This window comes from Convolutriloba macropyga, chromosome 3 (assembly GCF_964194025.1).
Source record: "Convolutriloba macropyga chromosome 3, txConMacr16.3, whole genome shotgun sequence".
NCBI lineage: Eukaryota > Metazoa > Xenacoelomorpha > Acoela > Convolutidae > Convolutriloba > Convolutriloba macropyga.
In genome coordinates, this window is record NC_134470.1 from 71,529,262 (window position 1) to 71,552,852 (window position 23,591).

A 23,591-nucleotide genomic window follows, 5' to 3' on the forward strand; every position below is an offset into this window, starting at 1 on the left:
CCGGTAATGCGTAAATTCCTTTTTTATAATGGTCTTGTAACGCTTGAGGCAAGGTTTTTATGGCGTGATGCAGTGAACTTGCAGCTAATATAAAAACCATAAAATGTTTTTACCACATAACTGATGTGAACTTTGCTCAAACTCCGAAATTTGATTTTTAATGCGCAATTTTCCAAGAACTTTCCAAGAATAAGCGCTTATTTGAGAAAAAAAAATCAGTTACCTGATCTTTTTAGTGAAGTTTGAAAAACTTGACCAAATTTGTATTTACAACTTTTTAATCTATCTAACTACTATAAAAGTATGCTAGAATGATCCGATTTTTTTCAATTTTCCAAATTTGGTCAATTTTTTCAAACTTTTTTTTGCTTCGCGTAAGTTAAGACGTTGATATCTTTCTTAAACCAAATTCGGCAAGATATAATGCAATAATACGATTATCGCATATTTTTTTGCCGATAATTTTCAAATTTGATGGTTTTCAAATCAAAAGCGTATGGGGTGGGTTATCGGCGACCGTTATTCAAAAAAAATCAGATTATAGGAAATGAAACCAAAAATATAAGGGGGTTACTAGATTTGCCGGTTCAATATCAATTTAGGACTTCAAAGACGAATATTAAGTTTTCGGATGAATCTTACAGTTTTTTTTCATCTGCGTAGGAAGTTTTGTCGATTGAGGGTTCTGTTTCCGGTCTTCAGATTCTGCGATTTGTACACCTGTCCTATGTTGTTTGCCATGAATTGCCCTCTGTTAATCTTTTTTGCTTCTCAATATTGTGCATCTGGTGCTGTTTGAAACACTTTTTCGAGTCTTTGCCACTCTGCCGCTCACTTCAGGATTGGGAACCAGGATGGAGGACTTCTTCTTAGGCCTCCTTCTTTGTAGAGTTCAGTGGTGTTTGTCTTTTGCCCGAAAGTAATTCACCAGCTTTGATTTGCGTTACTAACCATACAGTTATTCCTATTATAATCAGCAACTTTCGAAGCAAAATAGATTTTCGCTGACTTATAAGGGACATAAATATCCAATTATAATCAATTAACACCGTTCATATTAATCCCTCTTTAATTTGAGACGTTGTAGTTTCCTTTTGTTCACCGATTTTCAACACCGTTTGCGGTTCAAAGTAAACAAAGAAATGGGGGTAATGCCCAATAGTTCGAAAAAGTCTTTTATTTAAAATCAGTTGCCATGCATTTAGGGCACAATTAGGGCGTGCCCTTTTGTTGATTGTATACAGGGAAAATAGGGAAAATAAACACGACCAATCTCGTTCAAAGATATACGTTCAATTCAATAAGCTACACGATAAGTCAACTAGGCAACTGTATTTGATAACGCATTAAGGCCAAAAAGCCCCTCTCAATGGCCCGGCAAATCTAGCTCGATCTTTTTTAGCAGGTATTTTGTCTGAGTCGATTTTCGACTCAGATTGGTCACCGATACGTTTTCGAAACATAAAAATATTAAGCCTAAAAAGAGCGCAATCGATTCAGTATATTAGTAGGCTCAACGAAAATTATGTTTAACGAACTTTTTCCGAGCTTTCTATGCCAAATAGAACGTATTTTGTGTGCATTTAATCTTTTTGTAAGGCTTACATGGTTAAGAGATTACGTCATAGTTTTCTCGCTGCTTTATTTAAATAGCGCATTGTTCATTTACGCGGTAACAAAGAAGCCATAATGTTCATTTTTGTTTAAAAGTTTTGCCCTTTTGGTTAAATCAGTGAACTATCGAATAAACGAAATTCTTTAATTCATAAAACCTTTAATTCTAGAATAGTTACTGAGAAGAATTCGAGTTTCTGATAAAATTACCACATTGTTCCGTTTTTTACAGACTTTGTATGAATCTCGAATTTTTACCCGTGTAAGTTTTCTTTTAGCTTTGGGAAAAAATTACAAAATCCTTTTTTTATTTGCTGCAAAAATCCGAATAATGAGAATATACAGCAAGTTATTATGTGTGCTTTATAATGAAAAAAAAAAACGTTGCCCATCTTTTCGACGGTGTCAAAAAATTGGTATTGAGATAGATATGCCAAGTTAGAATGTGTTAGATTTAACAAAATCTAATAAAGTTTTATTTAAACTTTTGTAACACTTGCCAGCCCTGAAAAGCATATCATCGAAGGTTTCAATTCTTTCACACTTTCCAACAATTAAATCTGTTTTCTTCCTTTTTCCAGAATCGATGCGAGTCAGTGGGATGCAAGGAAACTTGACCAAACTGGTTGGCGTTCGGATAGGGGCGGGACAGTCTTCTTCTATTTGGCATGGAGTTCCGAAGAGCTTTCATTGTTTTAACATCACTCAGAAAATTTTTTTCGAAATTGCTGCTAAGATTCTATGCAACCATCAATGATGGGGAGTTTTTTCTCTCCCCAGCGGAAGAATGTTTTGTACTCGTTACAAAGTCTCGCCAAACTCAGTAAGAGGTGAGCGAAGCCATTAAAATGTGAATAAATCTTGATAAATGTGTGAAACTTTCAAATGCAGTTGGTCTTCTGCGGCGGGACAACTTGGTCGATGACCTATAACTTATATTATTTCCTTAACTTTTCCGACCCACTTTAGTGGGGTAGGAGCTACACCCGTAACTGTTTTTTTTGTTCAGTCAATTTTTGCCAATCATTTCGTCGGTTTTTCGTATTTTAGCAAATTTGCCCAAAATCAGCAACAAGGCGAAAATCATCGACCAAGTTGCCATTCCTCGTCGCTGATCTCGGGCGCAAATTCTAGCGATAAAGAAACCAGGAAAATTGGCGATTAATCCCCCAAAATCAAAGGACTAGATTAGAGTCGGTGACATGATCAAAAAATAAGAATCAATTACACTTATCGCTATTATTCGCGCACTGAGAAATGCTTAAAATGGCGAGCTGTTTTCCAAAATTCGAGGCTGTTGTACTTTTTTCGCACTCGCTTCCCTTCCTAATCTTAAAATACGTGAGTAAAACAGTGACGAGCCAAATATGTAGCCAATATGCATTTTACAAGGTAATGATCGATGTATTCATCGTACAAAGTTGTGAGTGGTATCGTCAAAAATATCGTCAAGAGAAGAATATCAAATTAAATAGATTTTGTTGAATTGCGCTTTTTCCCGGGAGTAACAAAGAATCAGCATTTTGTGAACGTTGGTCTAATGTTCGTTGTTTTGCTCACATTTTTCGTGAACTGTTTTTGAACTTTGATGAATTTTTGCTAAAAATATGCTTAAGTTGTTAACAAGTGTCTCATTGGTTTTACTACAAAAAAATTGATGATTAGTCTGAACCAAAAGTTTTCGCTTCATTTATGGCTATTTTTGTCGCAAAATTTGGCATTTTCCCTTTTGTTTCAAAAAAAAAATACTTAGCTCACTTAGTCCAACTTGACCGGTAGTAGAGAAAAAAACCATTGACAGGACATTCGCTTATCAGGTAAGGGCTAACTTTACTTCTGGTTCCTGAGAATATGTCCGGACTTAACGATTTGACCGTCTTATAAAATTCATAATTCAATCTTCCTTCACTAAAATTGTTGTTTGCCAAAATAACAATTTCATTTTTTTGAACAAATGAAATTGTTAACAACCCAACACCAATACCAAGGCCAGTTTTGATCTGGTCGTTGATTTTTGCAATGAGAAAAATTCGGATTGTATTTTGGGTCTGTCCTTCTCAAAACAATACTTTTGCACTTCTTCAACCCCGTTATAGGCAATTCTGTTTTAATTTCAAGCATCGATTAACATGAAATCTGAATTTTGCTCAAAAAGTGTCCAATTGAAAATATTGTCTTTTCTGATTAAAAGGCATTGTTTTTAATTCTCCGACAGATTGTTGTCTTTTTTAATGTTTTCTTTAGTTTTGCTAGCTTTGATGTTTTTCTGTGGTCTTTATACGTAGACTGAATCATCAAGAATAAAAGTTGTATCTAGGTAGCTATCGAACAAACTATTTGATGCTTTCAGTTGATACATAAAGGTTCTTTTGGTATTATTTCTCAATAAGCATCCAAATTTCATCACTCAGCATTTTTTTTAATATATTGACCAATTGTCAAATGAGTTAATTCTGTAAAATTTGCATAAAAATTCTGGTTTAAAAGATAGCCAGCAATTAGGAGATCTGCCATGGTCTAGTCGTTGAATATTTGATTTCAAAATGTATTTGTATTACAATGGAATGCGGTGATTTTTTTTTTTAAATTGATTTTTTGAAAAATGTTTATTTTTTATTTACGGCCAGAACGGTTTCGATTCAAAGTTCAGCTATTGAAGGGTCACGTCAACGGGAAAATAGAGCCCTATAAATTTTAGGATCTTATCAACCGAAAGCTTCTGGTCTTTTGTCTTCAACACGATTTGCCTAAAAATAATTTGAGATTTGTGGATTTCCGCCTGTCTTCGTTGTTTTTTTGCAGTCTTTTGACTTAGTCTGACTAATTACGCGTTCAATGAGATTACTAAGCATTAACATTTTAATTTATAATTGCCCACAATAATCCCATTGTTGCCACTTTTTGGCTTAGTCTCAGCAATGAACGAGGCTATATTATCTTTCACGATAATTAGAAGGAAATCGTCATTGCTGTTTTACCATATGAATGGTAGTAGAGTTTTGGCTTTGTTCTTACAATTTTTCACAACTGTTTTTAAATTTTTGTGGACATTTTCGAGGTCGAAGTTTCTTTTTTGCTGTCTTGTCTGAACAAAAATCGATTCGATTTAATGATTGGTTTAAAAATTTTGCGATTTAATAGTCTTCGACACCGTTTCCTTGCAGAATTTAACTGGTCAAATGACTTTTGACTGCATTTGTTTTCTTTTGTGTTCGTATGACATTCGGGATAATGACAGCTCTCACTGACTTTGAATGAATGTATAAATGACGCCATTCAAAGAATGAAGCCATTCAGTGGATAGCTACTGGTTTTCTTGACTTGGAACTTAATGGCTTTCAAAAAAAATACATATGTTTTTTTTTAAATTCGCTCTTTTTGATTTGATCTGCTTGATACTTTTTCTTAAAACACAATTCCCATCGCGTTTTACAGTGAAATGCAAGTCAATTGGTTATTTAAATTTTTATTTGATGCAAATTTCACTGTTTCCTCAAGATCTTTTTAAAGAAAAAAAGAAAGACACTGAGTTTTGGTCATACGTAATGCCTGTTGTTTCAATTTGATTTTGTTGCTTTTCTTTTTCTTGCTCTTCTTAATAGCAGGTATCGTTGGCCCCTAATGACCTATTGTTTTTTGTAGTGGTTTGAGCTTAGGGGGTTTATTAAAATGGATGCACCAATTTTTTTTGTACAATACATGATTTTTTGAAGTTTCCCCATCTCTTTCTAATTTGGTAGATAATCAATTAAAAAACGTGGTTGAGTGGGGTCGAAACATTATTCGCAAACGCAAATTCCCAAACCTCATTGTTTGATTTTAATAACTAAAATAATTGTCCAATATATGTTACCGAGGACTGTATCATTCAGAAGGTAAAGTAAACACTCGGAATAAGTGTTGATTTTTCAATGAAAGGATAAAAAAAATTGCAGCAAAGTTTAACGTGATGAAAACCTGCAAATTGTTTTCATTGGAACTTGTTTTGCTTACAAACAAAGGCAAAGGATTTTGGCTGCAAACAAAACTGATTTGCAAATGAAATTGTTGTCATGTTCAGTTGGAAGCTGTTTTTCCATTCATATCTATTCCTTAAAAAGTCTTAATTCTCTAGCTCGTGATTTTTCATGTCGCGACGTCTTCAGCAGCTCTGTTATATATATATACATATATATATATATATATATATATATATATATATATAATAATAATAATAATAATAATAATAATAATAATAATAATAATAATAATAATAATAATAATAATAATAATAATAATAATAATAATAATAATAATAATAATAATAATAATCGGTGCTCAATTCATAAAATTCATCATTTCTAAATTAATTTGCCTAGCGACACGTAAAATTTTTTTTTCGTAGGTTTCTCACAATTGTGTTTTGAAACATTTTAGTTGCTAACAGATATAATTGTTCTCTTGTCAGCTAATTTCAATTAATTCTTTTGCTCTGCATATTTTGGGTGTGTTTTTTCTATTTCAATTCGGTAAATTAGAGTCGCGAGATGGTCCATTGAAAGAAAAAGGCTACTCAAATTTGGAATTGAAAAGCCGTTTTTCGCACAACTAAGCAAATAATTGAACAACTGCATATTTCAACTAAAAAATTAGCCTCACGTTACGTTTCCGGGGCATAACTTTATGAACACGATAGCATTTTAAATTAGATTTTGTTTTTTTTTCTTCTTCAAGTCTTTATCGCCATATACTTCTATCGCCATAAGCATTTTTTCAATTTGCGCTCCTGGTAAAAAATGGGTGCATGTTACTTGTGCACCAAAGTGCATATGCCATGTTTTTACATTAATCTTTACGGATATCGCCCACTTACATTTAACAGCGCGTAAAATTACGCCGTAAATCATCATGTCAAATAACTTGGTAGGCGGAACAAAAATTGCCAAGTTAGCTCCGCAATAAAACTCATCTGGCGTTATGCAATAAATTATGGAAAAAAAAGCATGTTTATGAAGTTTTTGCTTCTAATGAGACTGAGCACATGATGAAATTGAAAAGAATGAATCTTTTTCTTCTTTAGAAAAAAGTTTGAATTTCTTGCTGATAAAACTCTGTGGACACTGAAGGTATTCCTAGTTTCTGCTCTCTTGAAAAACTGAGAATAAAACGTTAACCAGTTTTTTGCGTGGCAGAGATTTTTTCAAGCGAAATGCAATCCTGGATACCAAAATACACTACAGAAATTAAGAGCAATGAATTGCCAAGATTAAGGAATCATCTAAACATTTATTTCAGAGAAATTTTTTGCTGAGTGATGTTAAATGTGCTCCTATCCTGGCTGTTAGGATCACGTGTTGGTCGGAAAGTTGTTGGCTGAAAGTTATAATTTTACTAATAGCAAAATTAACAAATAAAAAATGCAAACGGACCAAGGACGAGGCCATGCTCGGCTGAAAATGGCCGTGAAAAAAACCGCGCGGGACCAAAAATAACCTTGAAAAGACTTTTGCTTGACGCTAAGGAATGTCAAATGTTTTGCTTGACTCAATGTTTGTCACACTGCAGTTCAGACTGTACACTGAAAATCACCAGGCTTTTGTTTGAACCAAAAACCATGCTCTGTTTTTGCTCGAACCAATATGTGGCACTACATTTTTGATCGATCAAAACATTGAATAACAGAAATTGGGTCCAGCTTTTGTCAAAATCTGGATCATTTTAATCTTTTGCAGTTCTGAAGAACCGCTTATGAAATGAAAAAATAATTTGCTTCAAAAGTTAGGCATTTCATTATTTTGAAATTAAAACGACTGCAGAATGGAGACTGTTACAATTAGCCCATCTAGTATCATCTTATCAAGGAATATGGTAATGTACCGCAATTTTAACAAGTGAATTAACTTAAGAATTCAGGTTTTTTTGGGGTTATTAAACCTTGTGCAACTTTCAAATAATCTTTAATTTAGATTGCATTGTTGCAATGTTGTTTAGCACTGTAGCTTTTCCAGCATGTGAATAGGCTAACAAAATGTCCCTAAAAATTTTTTTCTCTACAATCAAATAACAGATTTATGGGAATAATTTTGCTTGAACCATGATAAGATTATATTAGACCAAAGTTGCCATGAAAGGATGCTTGTCTGACCCGTTAAAAGACAATAGATCGAACCGTGAAAAGACTTTTGATCGGCTTCAATGTTATATCAAAACTCAAAAGATTCCGCACTTTGGCTCTAAACATTTTTTGGTGGTGGAAAAGTTAATAAAAAAAAATTAATTAATGGAAAAATTTCAAAGCTACATTGCCTACGCAAATCTAAACATCTTGCACATAGAATATAATGGTCTCATTTAGAATTTACTAAAAGTCATTTAGAAAATACAAAAAAAGTTGTTGAATTGGCTGCTATTGAAGAGACGGACTAACTATGACTATACCTAAAAATGCAACATTATACAGAATCCATCTGACAACATAACAAAAAGGAGAGGAAAGGATGGTAGCTTTTAAATGTTGAAGGGAATTTTTTTCTCTTGAATGAAAATCATGACTCCTGATAAGCACTCGATATTTCGAGTGACAAAAATCTCAGCAGATCGTAACAACATCAAGAGATCTAAGACAAACAATTAAGCTTAAATGAACAGGTACACAAAAAATTTTCAATTCTATAATTCCGACTTTGTATCCTTCTAATCGTCCATTGAGGAAAATTATCTGAACTTCAATTAGAGTTTTTTTTTAAATGTTTCTTTTTCACGTCAAAATCTACATACTTAATATAATATTGTTGTTTGAGTTTGCAGGTAAATTCTAGGTAACGTACTCTAGGTATATTGCACGTATCATTTTTTGCAGGTAATTTTGCAGGTAAAGTTACCTGCAATTTTGCTTACCTGCAAACGTTGCAGGTAAAATTACCCAGACATTTTTTAGAGTGCAATTATCACGCACCAAAAAAACAGTGCCACAGTGTCTGATAGTGGCAAAAACTCACTGGAAATTAGTCTCATCCCAGACCTAACGCCAAGTCAATTTCAGTACTGGGCAAGTCTAAATCCAAGTCTTATTTCATTACTGATTCAGAACCATGATCATGTCACTTTTTACACTTGGCAGTCTAAATCCAAGTCTGGGCTGAGACTTGGCAAGTCTAATCCAAGTCTGATTTTAGACTTGGCAAGTCTAATCCAAGTCTGATTTTAGACTTGGCAAGTCTAAATCCAAGTCTGATTTTAGACTTGGCAAGTCTAATCCAAGTCTGATTTTAGACTTGGCAAGTCTAATCCAGGTCTGATTTTAGACTTGGCAAGTCTAATCCAAGTCTGATTTTAGACTTGGCAAGTCTAATCCAAGTCTGATTTTAGACTTGGCAAGTCTAATCCAAGTCCGATTTTAGACTTGGCAATTCTAAATCCAAGTCTGATTTTAGACTTGGCAAGTCTAATCCAAGTCTGATTTTAGACTTGGCAAGTCTAATCCAAGTCTGATTTTAGACTTGGCAATTGAAAAGAAACGTCAAAAATAGCCAAAAAAACGCCTAAAATAGCCGAAAAAAACGTCAAAAATAGCCGAAAAAAACGTCAAAAATAGCCGAAAAAACGCCTAAAATAGCCGAAAAAAACGTCAAAAATAGCCGAAAAAAACGTCAAAAATAGCCGAAAAAACGCCTAAAATAGCCGAAAAAACGTCAAAAATAGCTGAAAAAACGCCTAAAATAGCCGAAAAAAAACGTCAAAAATAGCCGGAAAAGGAAATTTAAAGGAAAAGCGATCTATCAAGAAATTAAAAGCCGAAAACCAATTTTTCAATGACCTTCAAATTACAAAGGCCATGAACAATATCAAAAAGTTGAGAAGTTGCCCAATTAAAGTAGAGGCAGCTCAATCTCGGCCCAATAATGTTCTCTTAATTTTCAATCCGATGCTGTCTGCTTATCTGCCTGAGGCGCCAAAATTACATATCTGGGTAATTTTTTTCTATCTAAATACAACAAAAAAGTAGATGGACTTCTAGACTTTTCGACAAAGTTCTCCAGACCACAAAATAAGGCACTTCCAACTAGCAAAAGCAACTGAAAACCGCAGCTATTTGAATTTTTCCAACATTCAATCAGGCAACGCCGACATGGCTTCTCGCCTGTCGCTAATGACTCAAGAATCATGAGTCTCAAGTATTTGACGGTTAATATGTCCTTTTCAAAATGGCCGTCAAAGTTGAGCATTTCCATCATAGAAACGGTTATGGAATAATATTGTAACGGCAAGTCCAGCCAACTCTTGCACAGATGCGCACTTTTCCTTCCCCGTGAACACTTAAAAAACCCCAGCACCAAACAACAAAAACGATGGTTAACCCCACAAATGCAGAAAGGGATTTTCAAAATAGATCAAAGCCGGTAGAAATAAAAGTGAAAACAGTAATGGTGTTCCTTAGAGTGGTGTTCTACGCTCTTCACAATTTAATTAAAAAGTACGCCTTTTGTAGAATTAAAATTTTAGCTAAGGTGGTTCGGGGGCTTTAGCCTCTAAAGTCCAACAAGTTTTGAAAATAATTCCTAAGTATTGTTTTTCTCTAATTTAGCCCTCTAGGCAACTTTAATTCTCCTAGAGACCTTCAGCCCTAACTAACTTATAACGAAAAACGGGCAGAATCCTGTACTTAGAATAAGTTAATTTACACCAGCTAACCCTTAGTACTGATGCCTACTGAGAAAAATATATCAAGAACAAGCTGAAATGTAACTATGAACTCTCCGTCTTACCAACAGAAAAGGAGAGACTTAACTTCCAAAATAAATTGAAAAGAAGCTCTGAAAATCTACAAAAATCAAGCGGTATATATACTCCGCAAAAGTAAAAAACAAAAATCAGGTAATTTTCGAAATTTTCGAACAAGTGAGTCCGATTTCGTTTATAAACTAATATTATGCAAAAAAAGTCCCAAAAATTATCATGGTTGACTTAAGTTTACCCCCAATTTGTTAAGTTTCATTAAAGGTTCTAAATTCGTTCAGTTTAGACACAGTCAGAACTGTCATTACTAATCAAAATCAATATTTGTTCAATAAACCGCTTAAAAGATTCTACCTTACTTAGCCATTATTCTTTTAAAATAATTTAATTCGAAACTTCTGAGAAATAACCCAAGGTTAGTACTTTGCTATCATTTCTTAAGTTTTCTTAATTCTCTTAAGATATCTTAAGATAGAAATTCCATTTCTACACCACCCTATCGGACCTAACTATTCTCCCGAATAGTTATAAAAACATAAAGTACACGAAATAGACATGAACAAAAATTATACACTTTACACTAGTTAGAATCATTTGGAAAACAGTTGTTTCGGTAGTTTTTTTCCGTGTGTCTGTAATCTCTCCAATGGTCAACAACCTGCAGGTTTCCAATTGTTTCAAATCATTGCCCAATCAAATTCTTAGACTCTTCAAAGCGTGCGTTGAACCCCCTTTCAGTGGTGAGTGTCTGTTCTTCTGGTTCTTGGTTGAAGATTATTCTGACAATGTTGGTTAGCATAGTGTCGTAGGCCTATTGTGAGCATCTGTTCTGCCTTGCGTTGAACCACCTAGCCAGTTTGTGTCTTGTCTCTCGCTGGAAACAGTTAAGGCATGTGGTGGGAAGAAAACAAGTAAGCGGCTCACCAGCCACTACAAAATGGCTTTGAATGTCGTCAACTTGCATGAAAAAAAATTAATCTATTTGAAAAAATCTAAGAGTATCGACGTAAACAATGTTAGATTCGATCTTGTTTTACAGCAGAACTGACTAAAAAAACTAAATTTTGCGGAGCAAAGTACCAATTTTGCGATATATCTTCTTCAAGAATCTCCTAGTTACTTAAAAACTGCTACCTATTAATGGAGTGATCTCTGTAAAACTATCTGTATTTTCTAGAGTACCTATGCTGTATTCTGAACTAAGGACGAACTGTAAATCAACAATATTTTACATAAAGTTAAAAGACTGCAAACTTTTTAGGTGGCCTTATTTCTGACTAAATCAAAGCTGGTAACAATCCAAGTGTATTCTCGAGAATATATCTTGGCTCTTTTCTAACGCTCTATTCGATCTCTGAGTTTCAGCCGACTCTATCGAATAACCCTATGAAGTTTGAAAATTGAAACAAAGGGAATACTAACACTGTTAAGAATAACGAAGATCGGAAGTTAGCAAGTTAATTCAGAATCAAGCAACTGGGTCGATAAAAACCACTCTATTTAAAACGTTCATTTAAAAAGCTGTCAAAAGTTTGCTCTTTGAATAACCGTGCTTGGACGTCTATCGTTTTTTGGGGCGCTTTACCGATTATGTTAGTCGATGACTGATATAAACAGGATCTTTAGGCTTTTGCTTTGATGACATCTTTAAGATCAATTCTTAAACACGTTAAATTATCGCTAAAAAGAACAGGAAAAATAGTAAGAAAACAAAATAAGGCTATATGTGAAACACTATTTATTTATTCGTTTAAAAAAACTAACAATAATCTTAATATCACTCCCCATCTCTTTCTATGGAATTAAAAATTCAGCTAAGGTGGCTTGGGGGCCTTAGCTTCTAATTTCCAGAAAGTGTTGAAAATAATTCCTATGTTTTGTTTTTCTCTAATTTAGCCCTCTAGGCAACTTTAATTCTCCTAAAGACCTTCTGCCCTAACTAACTTATAAGGAAACGGGCACAATCCTATACTTAGAAAAAGTTAACTTACACCAGCTAACTTCTAGTACTTATGCCTTTTGAGTAAATTATATCAAGATTAAGCCAAAATCTAACTGCGAACTCTCTGTCTTACCAACAGAAAAGGAGAGACTTCACTTAGAAAAATAAATTGAAAAGAAACTCTGAAAATCTAAAAAAGTCAAGCGGTATATATACTCCGCAAAAGTAAGTAATAGAGACATAATCAAACTGATTTCTTTTTATAAACTAATCTTATGCAAAAAAGTCCCAAAAATGCTTATGGTTGAATTAAATTTATCCTCAATTTGGTAAGTAGCCTCTAATTTGAGCTGAGAAATCTTGAGTTTAATTAAAGGTTCTAAATCCTTTCAGTTTAGGCGAAATCCGAACTGTCATTACTAATCAAAATCAATATTTGTTCAATAAACCGCTTAAACAGTTCTAACTTACTTATCTTTTTTTTTCATTATAATTTGATTCGAAACTTCTGAGAAGTAACCCAAGGTTAGTACTTTGCTATAATTTCTTAAGTTTTCTGAAATTTCTTAAGATATCTTAAGATAGAAATTCCATTTCTACACGTTTCAACTAAACAGCATTTAAAATATCTTTTAATGCAGAATAAAACACTGACCAATTCAAGCCCTCACAGTCTAATTACTATAGTATATCTGTCTATCTAAAGGAGCTACGAGACTATTTTTTCAATGAAACTGAAATTAAAATAAAATTTTACCTAAAGAAGTTTACACTAGTTAGAATCATTTGGAAAACAGTTGTTTCGGTAGTTTTTTTCCGTGTGTCTGTAATCTCTCCAATGGTCAACAACCTGCAGGTTTCCAATTGTTTCAAATCATTGCCCAATCAAATTCTTAGACTCTTCAAAGCGTGCGTTGAACCCCCTTTCAGTGGTGAGTGTCTGTTCTTCTGGTTCTTGGTTGAAGATTATTCTGACAATGTTGGTTAGCATGGTGTCGTAGGCCTATTGTGAGCATCTGTTCTGCCTTGCGTTGAACCACCTAGCCAGTTTGTGTCTTGTCTTTCGCTGGAAACAGTTAAGGCATGTGGTGGGAAGAAAACAAGTTAGCGGCTCACCAGCCACTACAAAATGGCTTTGAATGTCGTCAACTTGTATGAAAAAAAATTAATCTATTTGAAAAAATCTAAGAGTATCGACGTAAACAATGTTAGATTCGATCTTGTTTTACAGCAGAACTGACTAAAAAAACTAAGTTTTGCGTAGCAAAGCACCAATTTTGCGATATATCTTCTTCAAGAATCTCCTAGTTACTTAAAAACTGTTACCTATTAATGGAGTGATCTCTGTAAAACCATCTGTATTTTCTAGAGTACCTATGCTGTATTCTGAACTAAGGACGAACTGTAAATCCACAATATTTTACATAAAGTTAAAAGACTGCAAACTTTTTAGGTGGCCTTATTTCTGACTAAATCAAAGCTGGTAACAATCCAAGTGTATTCTCGAGAATATATCTTGGCTCTTTTCTAACGCTCTATTCGATCTCTGAGTTTCAGCCGACTCTATCGAATAACCCTATGAAATTTGAAAATTGAAACAAAGGGAATACTAACACTGTTAAGAATAACGAAGATCGGAAGTTAGCAAGTTAATTCAGAATCAAGCAACTGGGTCGATAAAAACCACTCTATTTAAAACGTTCCTTAAAAAAGCTGTCAAAAGTTTGCTCTTTGAATAACCGTGCCCGGACGTCTATCGTTTTTTGGGGCGCTTTACCGATTATATTAGTCGATGACTGATATAAACAGGATGTTTAGGCTTTTGCTTTGATGACAACTTTTAGATCAATTCTTAAACACGTTAAATTATCGCTAAAAAGAACAGGAAAAATAGTAAGAAAACAAAATACGACTATATGTGAAACACTATTTATTTATTCGTTTAAAAAAACTAACAATAATCTTAATATCACTCCCCATCTCTTTCGCGAATATGGAATTAAAAATTCAGCTAAGGTGGCTTGGGGGCCTTAGCTTCTAATTTCCAGAAAGTGTTGAAAATAATTCCTATGGTTTGTTTTTCTCTAATTTAGCCCTCTAGGCAACTTTAATTCTCCTAAAGACCTTCTGCCCTAACTAACTTATAAGGAAACGGGCACAATCCTATACTTAGAAAAAGTTAACTTACACCAGCTAACTTCTAATACTTATGCCTACTGAGTAAATTATATCAAGATTAAGCCGAAATCTAACTGCGAACTCTCTGTCTTACCAACAGAAAAGGAGAGACTTCACTTAGAAAAATAAATTGAAAAGAAACTCTGAAAATCTAAAAAAGTCAAGCGGTATATATACTCCGCAAAAGTAAGTAATAGAGACATAATCAAAACTGATTTCTTTTTATAAACTAATCTTATGCGAAAAAGTCCCAAAAATGCTTATGGTTGAATTAAGTTTATCCTCAATTTGGTAAGTAGCCTCTAATTTGAGCTGAGAAATCTTAAGTTTAATTAAAGGTTCTAAATCCTTTCAGTTTAGGCGAAATCCGAACTGTCATTACTAATCAAAATCAATATTTGTTCAATAAACCGCTTAAACAGTTCTAACTTACTTATCCTTTTTTTTTCATTATAATTTGATTCGAAACTTCTGAAAAGTAACCCAAGGTTAGTACTTTGCTATCATTTCCTAAGTTTTCTTAATTCTCTTAAGATATCTTAAGATAGAAATTCAATTTCTACACGTTTCAACTAAACGGCATTTAAAATATCTTTTAATGCAGAATAAAACACTGACCAAGTCAAGCCCTCACAGTCAAACTAGTATATCTGTCTATCTAAAGGAGCTACGAGACTTTTTTTTCAATGAAACTGAAATTAAAATAAAATTTTACCTAAAGAAGTTTTATCCATTTGGAGATAATTGATCTTTAAGTTGTGAAACCATGTTAAAGTCAACCAAATGTGAAGGCAAATTCGAGTCCTAAACCAATTGATGAAAACTATCAGTGTTTAATGTTTTGCTCTATTAATGTTTTGACAACTCTTAGCAATTATACTGAACATAAAGCATATCAAAGCAAAAAAAGTAAATACAAAGTAAAGATTGGCGCTTCTGAGAAGGGTCAGGTACAGGTGATCTCTCTGTTTCTCAGATTAAACTTGACAGGGCAACATAAAACTTCAATTGTTCATCTCCTTAAACTCAGCGGTACCAGTTTTTGACTAGATACGACACTACATTTTAGCTGCTGTAAAATTAAGTGGATTTATATTTGCATTTGATGAGGCTGTGGAAAATGACCACAATTTAAATGCGCCAGTATAAAAAAGTCAGAATTGCAATGAAGCTCAAGCTTTGACAGGAATTGCTCTAAGATCGAGAAATATAATGAAACAATTCCACCGATTGCAAAAAAAAATTAGAACACAAACCTAAACATGTTAAAATTTAAATAAAATATTTACAAAGAGGAATTTATTAACATCTCATAGTTGCTGCAAAACTACGCCGTGTAATATGCTGCCATTTAGTATAAGAACTTGAACGACAACGAATACGCTAAATGTGCACCAGGATAAGTAACCTTCACTGACAATAAATTAAATAATGTCATCAATACATCATTGATGCCCAATTCATTAGAGAACATCTATGTACTTTTATGAATCTTTGCCCGAAACAGACCTTCAATGGGTAAGAGAAGAAGTGACAAAACAAAAGGATCAAACAAAAGCAGTCACAATTCAACACACAAAAAACTAGAAAAACTGAGAACTAATTTATTTATCTTAAACGCTTGTATCATCCATTATTAATTCAAATAAGCAAAATGATTTTCTGAGTATACTTAAGGCGGTCAATGAGACAAATAAAAGCCACTAGAGATAATTGTGATCTTTTGTATCATATGGTCACAGTTCTATATCATGAGGTACAAATGAACAAATTCCTCCCGAATTCGGAAACGAACGATAACGATAAAATGGTCAACAGTACCAAACTCCCGGTCAATGCCGACACACCCTCCGTTAAAAAAGCCAACTTTGTCGCTCGAATTTTTTTTGAGATACAAGAGTCATAAGTTTTTCTACCGCTTCGATGGCTGCAGCCGCGTAGTTCGCTACAAGAAAACATGTGTTAGGGTAAAAGATTGCTGCAAATTACCTGTTAAGATTTTTCTGGCCAATTCAAATACTGCAGCATTCATTGACGGGTAGATGTAGGATGAATTGCTCTCACAGAAGCTCCCTATTACCATGTTAATCAGACTTGAATTTGAAGAAAAACACCGTAGAGTGTTGTCATCGATATCCGCAAAATACACCAGGTTATCTTTAAAGTGGACATAGAAACAAAGCTAAGCAAACTTAATAGGAAAAAAGTGTCTTCTAATCGTAAACTGTGCAAAGGACACGAGCACTGCATCTAGGAGACTTCGAAAAGAACTTTAATGATATAACTTGAGACTGACTGCATGAAAACAGATCAGTTTACTGTGACGCTCCAAGATCACAAAAACTTTCAACAACACTACAAAATTTATAATGAAAAATTGTACAAAGGAACCGCATCACAGTACGATTCATCAAAAAAACTAAAAATAAACAGGTGGTTGAATGTGAACAAAGTATAGGACGCTATCAAAATCAAAGCCTGGGCCCTTTCTTCCCTGGGGGCAAGTTTTTGTTTACGTTTTTGGTACAGTTTTGCTCTTAAAATTTTTTCTTCCACTACTCGGCTCAATTTACCGAAGTGAAATTTGTGTAATGCTGGCTTTTTCCAGTTAACAGCACGGATTTGGGTCTCAGAGCATTTCAGCGCTGAACCAGCACGTTTCAAGTGTAAAAACTTAATTCAGTTCTGAAAAATTACATCTCCAGAATTTTTAACTTTCTAAATGTGCAGATTTTCTTCATTATGATTATATTGATATCATGGAGTTGGCCCAGGCTAAACTTAACCTGAACAGTCTAAAATTACGCATACCCTAAAATTAAGTCTGAGCAGAATAAAGCCATACTTTTGTAGCTTATAACTGGTAGTTACTGTAGTAGTATACACACTATTCAAATATAGGCAGACTAGTTTGTAGGCAATTACCGCAAAGCTCATTTAGCTTAGCGGTTACGACTTGTTACGCAAATCAGATGTTACAAGTACCCACGCGGATTTTCGAAATGCATATAAATCAAACCTTTTTGGTGGGAGTTAAGCTGAGCATTTTGTTTTTCATGGAGTAAATTTTAATCAAAATCAAGACCGGCCCGTGTAAACTGGGACATGAACAGAGTGCTGTCCATCCTAAAAAACAGAATGTCTCTATACTGATTCAGCGCTGATTTACTGTGACACCAACCTCCGGGAGATAAAAAGAAGACTAGAAAATTGAGAAAAATCACCCTGCAGTAGAGCTCTACCGAATCAACCAAGTAATATTATATATCTTCAAACAGGATATTATACAAAAAGTTTCAAGCTGAGCTCGATAGAACTCTCAGTATAATAGCCTAAATAAGTCAAAAATGGCAACCCTATGTCGTTTTTACCCGCGTCGAGCCTGTTTCAAAACATCAATGGTATAATCTGGACTGTCATAATTTGTAAAATGATTTTATTTATACCTGTTCACTTCCCATTGATGGATCCAGGACAATAGAACAGGAACCTTTAAATAATATTAAAACTATGAGTAAACTACTTATTTGATATCTACCGCTCAACAGCATCATGTCTTTAGGTGGATTGAAACTTCTGATTTTTCACATCAATATGTCTAAATTGTTCATGAAAAATTTGAGGCCACGGTACATATATGTATAGATGAAACAAAGAAAAGAAATACATTTTGACACTGTTTTTTGTTTCAGTTCCGTTTAAATTTCTTTTTTCTGAGTTCCTTTGTAGTTTAAATAGGCCTGCCATTTAAAGCAAACAAAAACTTCTTGAATACCAAAAAAGCAATATAAAAGGAGAAAAATCAATCTAAGGCCGTCACGTGCCTTTAATATGGGCCACTTCACTCTAAAATTTTCGCCTGACTTGCCTGACTTGCCTGACTTGTATTCAGAAATGCCCCGTACCAATTTAGCCATGGATTTCAAAAAGGGGTAATACAAAAATCCTCCGAAAGTTGAAAGAGGGTCTGATTTTTAGATTTTTAAGGTTTAATGTGCCTCAAGAACTACAAAACTTTTAAAGAGACAAAAACAAAAAATAAAAAGAAGTGATGTTTCCTAATGCTCTTAAATCTAGCGATTTTTGACCTCTTGTTAATATAAAAAGAATTTAAACCGTCGCAAAGTTTAATCTCTCAAAACAGAAATTTCTCCCTTCATAAATGAATATTCAATCACTTTAGTGGTGAGGAAGGAACTATATACCCAAAGGGTTTATTTTCTGTTCAGTCAATTTTGGCCGAACGATATATTCATCTCAGAGAAATGTGAGCGGTGTCCTTAAAAATTTCGACCATTAGTAGAAATCGAAATCAAAATGGTTTTTTTTTGTATTTCGTTTTTACAGGGATTTATCGAGCTTTAAATTTTTTGCGAACATTCGACAGTTTTTATTCGCATTTTCCGTAATTTTGTGCTAAAAATAGGCTAAATTTGGCTATAATAATTTAAAATAAATTGAATTTTTTAACGTTAGTGTGTTTTTGTTACCATTAAAAACAACACTGCTGTTCTGAATTGCTCGATTGGAGATTTTTTGGGTTAATAATTTTGATAACAAGTTCAAAATTCAGACATTTTCCATGCAAATTTGCTTAAAATATGCTTTTTTGGTCCATTTTGTCTAAAGTTGCCAAAATTAGAGGACTAGACACCACTGACACAACCTTCGCAAACTCCAATAGAGAGCTAGTTGATATCCGGTGCCCTATAAAAGTCTTCTGGAATTAAAACTTTGTCGTTTTTTGCAAATTTAACTCTTACTTTTAAAATATTTCACTTACTAATTGATCTAATTCCCGAACATCTGAAACAGTTGGTTGGACAGCTGTTAGATGCATGTTAAAATCAACGATCGGTTTGATATCATCATGGATTGTTACAATCAAAAATTTTATTTTGATAGTGCCTTTTTTTCAAAATTATTTACACTTTCTTTATTTTTTCAATATTGATTACTGACAAAATTTTCAGTTCAGGGCTCCAATAGTGCAGGAACTCTTTTAGGTAAAAACAAGACCAAATGTCGATGTGGTAAATTTTCAGAGAACTTAATGCTTTTGATGACATTGAAGAAGAGTTTAAGTAAATTTTAAGCGAATTTTTGTGTTTTGTTTTCATTTGTTATTCTTTTCGCAGTCTGATTACTCAATCGATTCAATCAAAGATCCAAATGGCTTCTTTGAGAGGTGTACATGAACCTCTACAATGCACTCAAAAGTTATCTAATGTCTCTTACAATATTGAATATATTTGTTTAATGAAAATTTCAGTGATTTTTTGATCTTGTCATTTTTTATCCATTTCAGTCAACTTATCATATTTCTGTCCACTTTTGACCTTTATCAATAAATACAGATCAAATTTTCAAATAAAATCCGAAGTTATGTTTGTGACGGATTCTTAAAAAAAATCGGCTTCTTGGGTTTTTTATACAAAGTTTTGATTTTTGTTCATAATTGCCTATTTTTGCTCTTCTTTTTGTTTTTTTTTAATTGTCACATTAATTAATAATCTAACTAAAAAAACATTGCAAAATTTGTAATTAAATTTGTTTGAGTTTGGTATATAGTCTTTAAATTTTTGCCCTGTATTTGTGTATAATTATGTTGCGAATGATATGACGTATGCGAATTATTGGGTAATAAAAGGTCGCAATGACCAACTATAGATACATGAATGAATTTAATAACTGCCATAATTATAAATAAATTGGTTTTATTGAATTTCATATTAATTTTTCGAAAAAAAGGTAACAAAATTGTTCAAATTATCACTTTTTATTCCGATTTTTGTCTTTTTTTGTATTTTGCATTTTTTAAAATCTTTTTCGTAATTTAGCGTGTTTGTCGAGAAATCTTGCTAATTTTTTGTTGAACCAAGCCATAATTTCGCTGTTGGTTAATTCTTTTCACAGATGTTTTTTGGGACTAGACAGTTTCTTGTAGAAGAATTTTGTGAACTTTTGATACTTATCAGTTTTTTTCTTTTTGTTGTTTTTTTGAGATTCGTTGTTAGAAAAAGCCTTCATGATGTTCAAAGGAGACGCACGTTAAGATTTATTTTTCCCGCGTTTAATTTGTTACAATACTAATGGCTTCAACACTATGGCTCCGTAAAAATGTTTGTGAAGTTTTTCAGTTCTGCATGTATTCAATGATATTTTACAGTCTTATGATTGAGTCTCCATATTAACAGGCCCGATAAGCTTTCAAAAAAATTGCAAATTTAACTGTCTGCTGTTTTTGTCAAAAACCTATATTGGCCATGAATTATGAAAATATTTGTTTTTAAAAAAGACCATGGACTTTTGAGCTCCGCCAATTTTATTTCTGTTAACTTATGCTTGATATCTCTATAGACAAGTCACTTCCCTCATCTACTGAGCTAAAATTAGTTATATCGGTTTTGTTTCGCTCAAATGCTATTCTCGCCCATTTTTGTAGGTATATTTTTTCTTTTCACGGTATCACAAAAAAGGGCGGTCTTCTGGCCATTTGAAAAAAATAGAAAAAACTGTTAATGTCTTTATTGAACAGCTTTATGTTTATTTGACTGTGACACCGTTTTTGTGGAAAACTTGAACTTTTTTCGCCAGTTTTTGTCGTTTTTTGTAGTGGCATGACAAATCCTGGATAGTAAAAAACTCACTCTCTATCGAGGAAAAAAGGAATCTCTCAAGGTGTTCAGTTGATGCACAAGGATTCTATTCAGATTGACATTAGTTCTTCTTAAAAAAAGCAACGTTTTGCTAAGTTTTGCTCTTTTGCTCATTTCTTGTCGACTAGTTACCAAATCTCGTTAAGGAGAAGTCCCGTATTTTCTTTCTAATGAAGTACAGGTTAATCTTCTTTGTTATAAGTTTTATCTGATTCAATTTGGATTTGGTTAATAATGGTTTAAAAAATGGACAACGAGTTTTGGTCAATTTTGTAAACTACTTGATTTTATTTGTAAATTTTGTAAAATATTTGATCTTATTGCCGTATTTTCTGGTAATCATGTTAATAGAAGAGTTTTCATCGGCCCTCTGAGATAGACTGTTTTGTTCATTTACTAGTTTGTTGAACGGTATGTTAGTTTTTTTCTGTTCCTCATTTGGTAGAGAGTTAAGGTTAAAATGTAGATGAGCGGGGTCGAAACTTTATGTGCAAACGCACATTAACGAGCCTCCTTGTATTTATGAGTGTCATTTTTTGACATCATACCTGAAGTTTTGTGATTGCTCTTGTTTTGCAACCTGGATACCAATGAAATTATTTGTTTTGTTTCTCTACTTTTTTTTGATCATCTACTATTTATACTCTTTTATGGTACAAAACAAACCAAAGGGTAGGGTTGCGAAAAGGTCCATAGTCTGCAAAGAAACTTATATATTAATCGTTTAACCAGAAAGCTTTATCAGGACCATAGCACAGTTATCTGACAGAACATCACTTGAAATCTGTTAAATCAAACTCTGCAGATCTTATGAAAACATAAATCAATATTTAATTGATTGATGCACTCAATGAAAACCGGCCCATGTGATAAAGAAAGTACGTGCTGTAATTAGAAATGAGGATTTTTTGCAACAATTACAAAGATGAATGAACAGACTTGCCTGGACAATGTTGTGTACAGCTATGCACATTGTCATAAATCGCTTCACTAAAATTAAACTCAAATATCAAAACAACAAGAAGTGACATGTCGCTACTGGAACTCAAGGAATTAAAATATTAATCGAATAAACTTATAAAATCAACAAGACTCCAAAAAGTTGGCGAATTAAAGGACAATAGGAAAACATTTGTAGAGTCAAAGACAAGAACAAAAAAATGTGATTTCACGCGAATACAGAACGGTGAGAATTTGGCACAAAGATCAAAAAATCATAGAAACAGAAAGGAAGCAGAAAAAACAAGAGAAAACGAAAACGAAGAGGAAAAAAAGAGAGGAAGTGAGAAAAACAAGACAGCAGTAAGGAGAGCAAAAGAAAGCAAAAAAGAGACAGAGTAAAAAAGCAGAGAAAGGAAATGAAAAAATCGGAAGAAGAAAAGAAACAAAAATAGAGCGGCAAAGTTGGAGAGAGGTAGAGGGAGAAAGAACGAGAAAGCGATCAAGCGAGCAAGCAAGCTAGTTTTTGATTGAGCGCGTGTGCGTTTGTGAAGTTGACATAGAGGAAACAAGGAAAAAACGAAGGCAAAGAGAAATATTTCTAAAGAATAGAGGGAGAAAATGATAACAAGGCAGAGTCTGAAATACAATCCGAAAAATTGAATGAAAAGCTTAAAAATTACTTTGCCTGACCAGCAGATCAATTGAACAGTGCCAGCCAAAAACAAAACAGTTTGAAATATGAAAAGCTAAGATAATTGAACAAAAAAGAACAAAAATATAATCATTGCTAAAACTCTTGAAGCTTTTACCCTGAAGGTCAAATTTGATTATTTTATAGATACCCATTAACCCACGCACAAGCCACGAGGGAAATTTTTTGGCCGATAAAGATAAAAATTGAAAACTATGACAAATATTTAAAAAACTGCAAATTGCAAAATTTAAATAAATTTTGCAATTACGTAATATTAAAAAGTTCAAAACCACTTTTTTGTCTATGGAGTCTGTCCAGTGACACATCTGCAAAACTTCAAAGAATTTCATTGGCTCGTATAGATTGATAAACTATAAAAATGGCAAAAGTTCAAAAAATTTGAAAACGATTGAAAATTTATTGAAGTTGAGCTAAACCTCGGAGGCTATGCAGCTAACCAAATTCAAGTTACATTCGCTCATAAAGATCGATAGACTAGGAACATGCCAATAACAAATTCAATTGTTGTTAAAATTGCAACCCTTCCCATTGCCACTAGAAACTATACTGTCACACTTATCAAACTCTAGTGACCCCTGAGGCTCGAAGAGTTTAACAAAAGACGAAAATTTTTAAAAATACCTGACGAAATTGCAAAATTTGTTTCATTTTTGGTGTTTATATTTGCAGTACCAAAACACATAGCTGACAAAATGGTCATAAAGTAATCATAGAGAAAATCTAATAATAATCAAACAGAAAACTGGCAAAATGAAGAAAGAAAGTGCAACAAATGCACCACTGTGGGCTCAAAGACTCCTAAAAATGACATTTTACCTTTGAATTA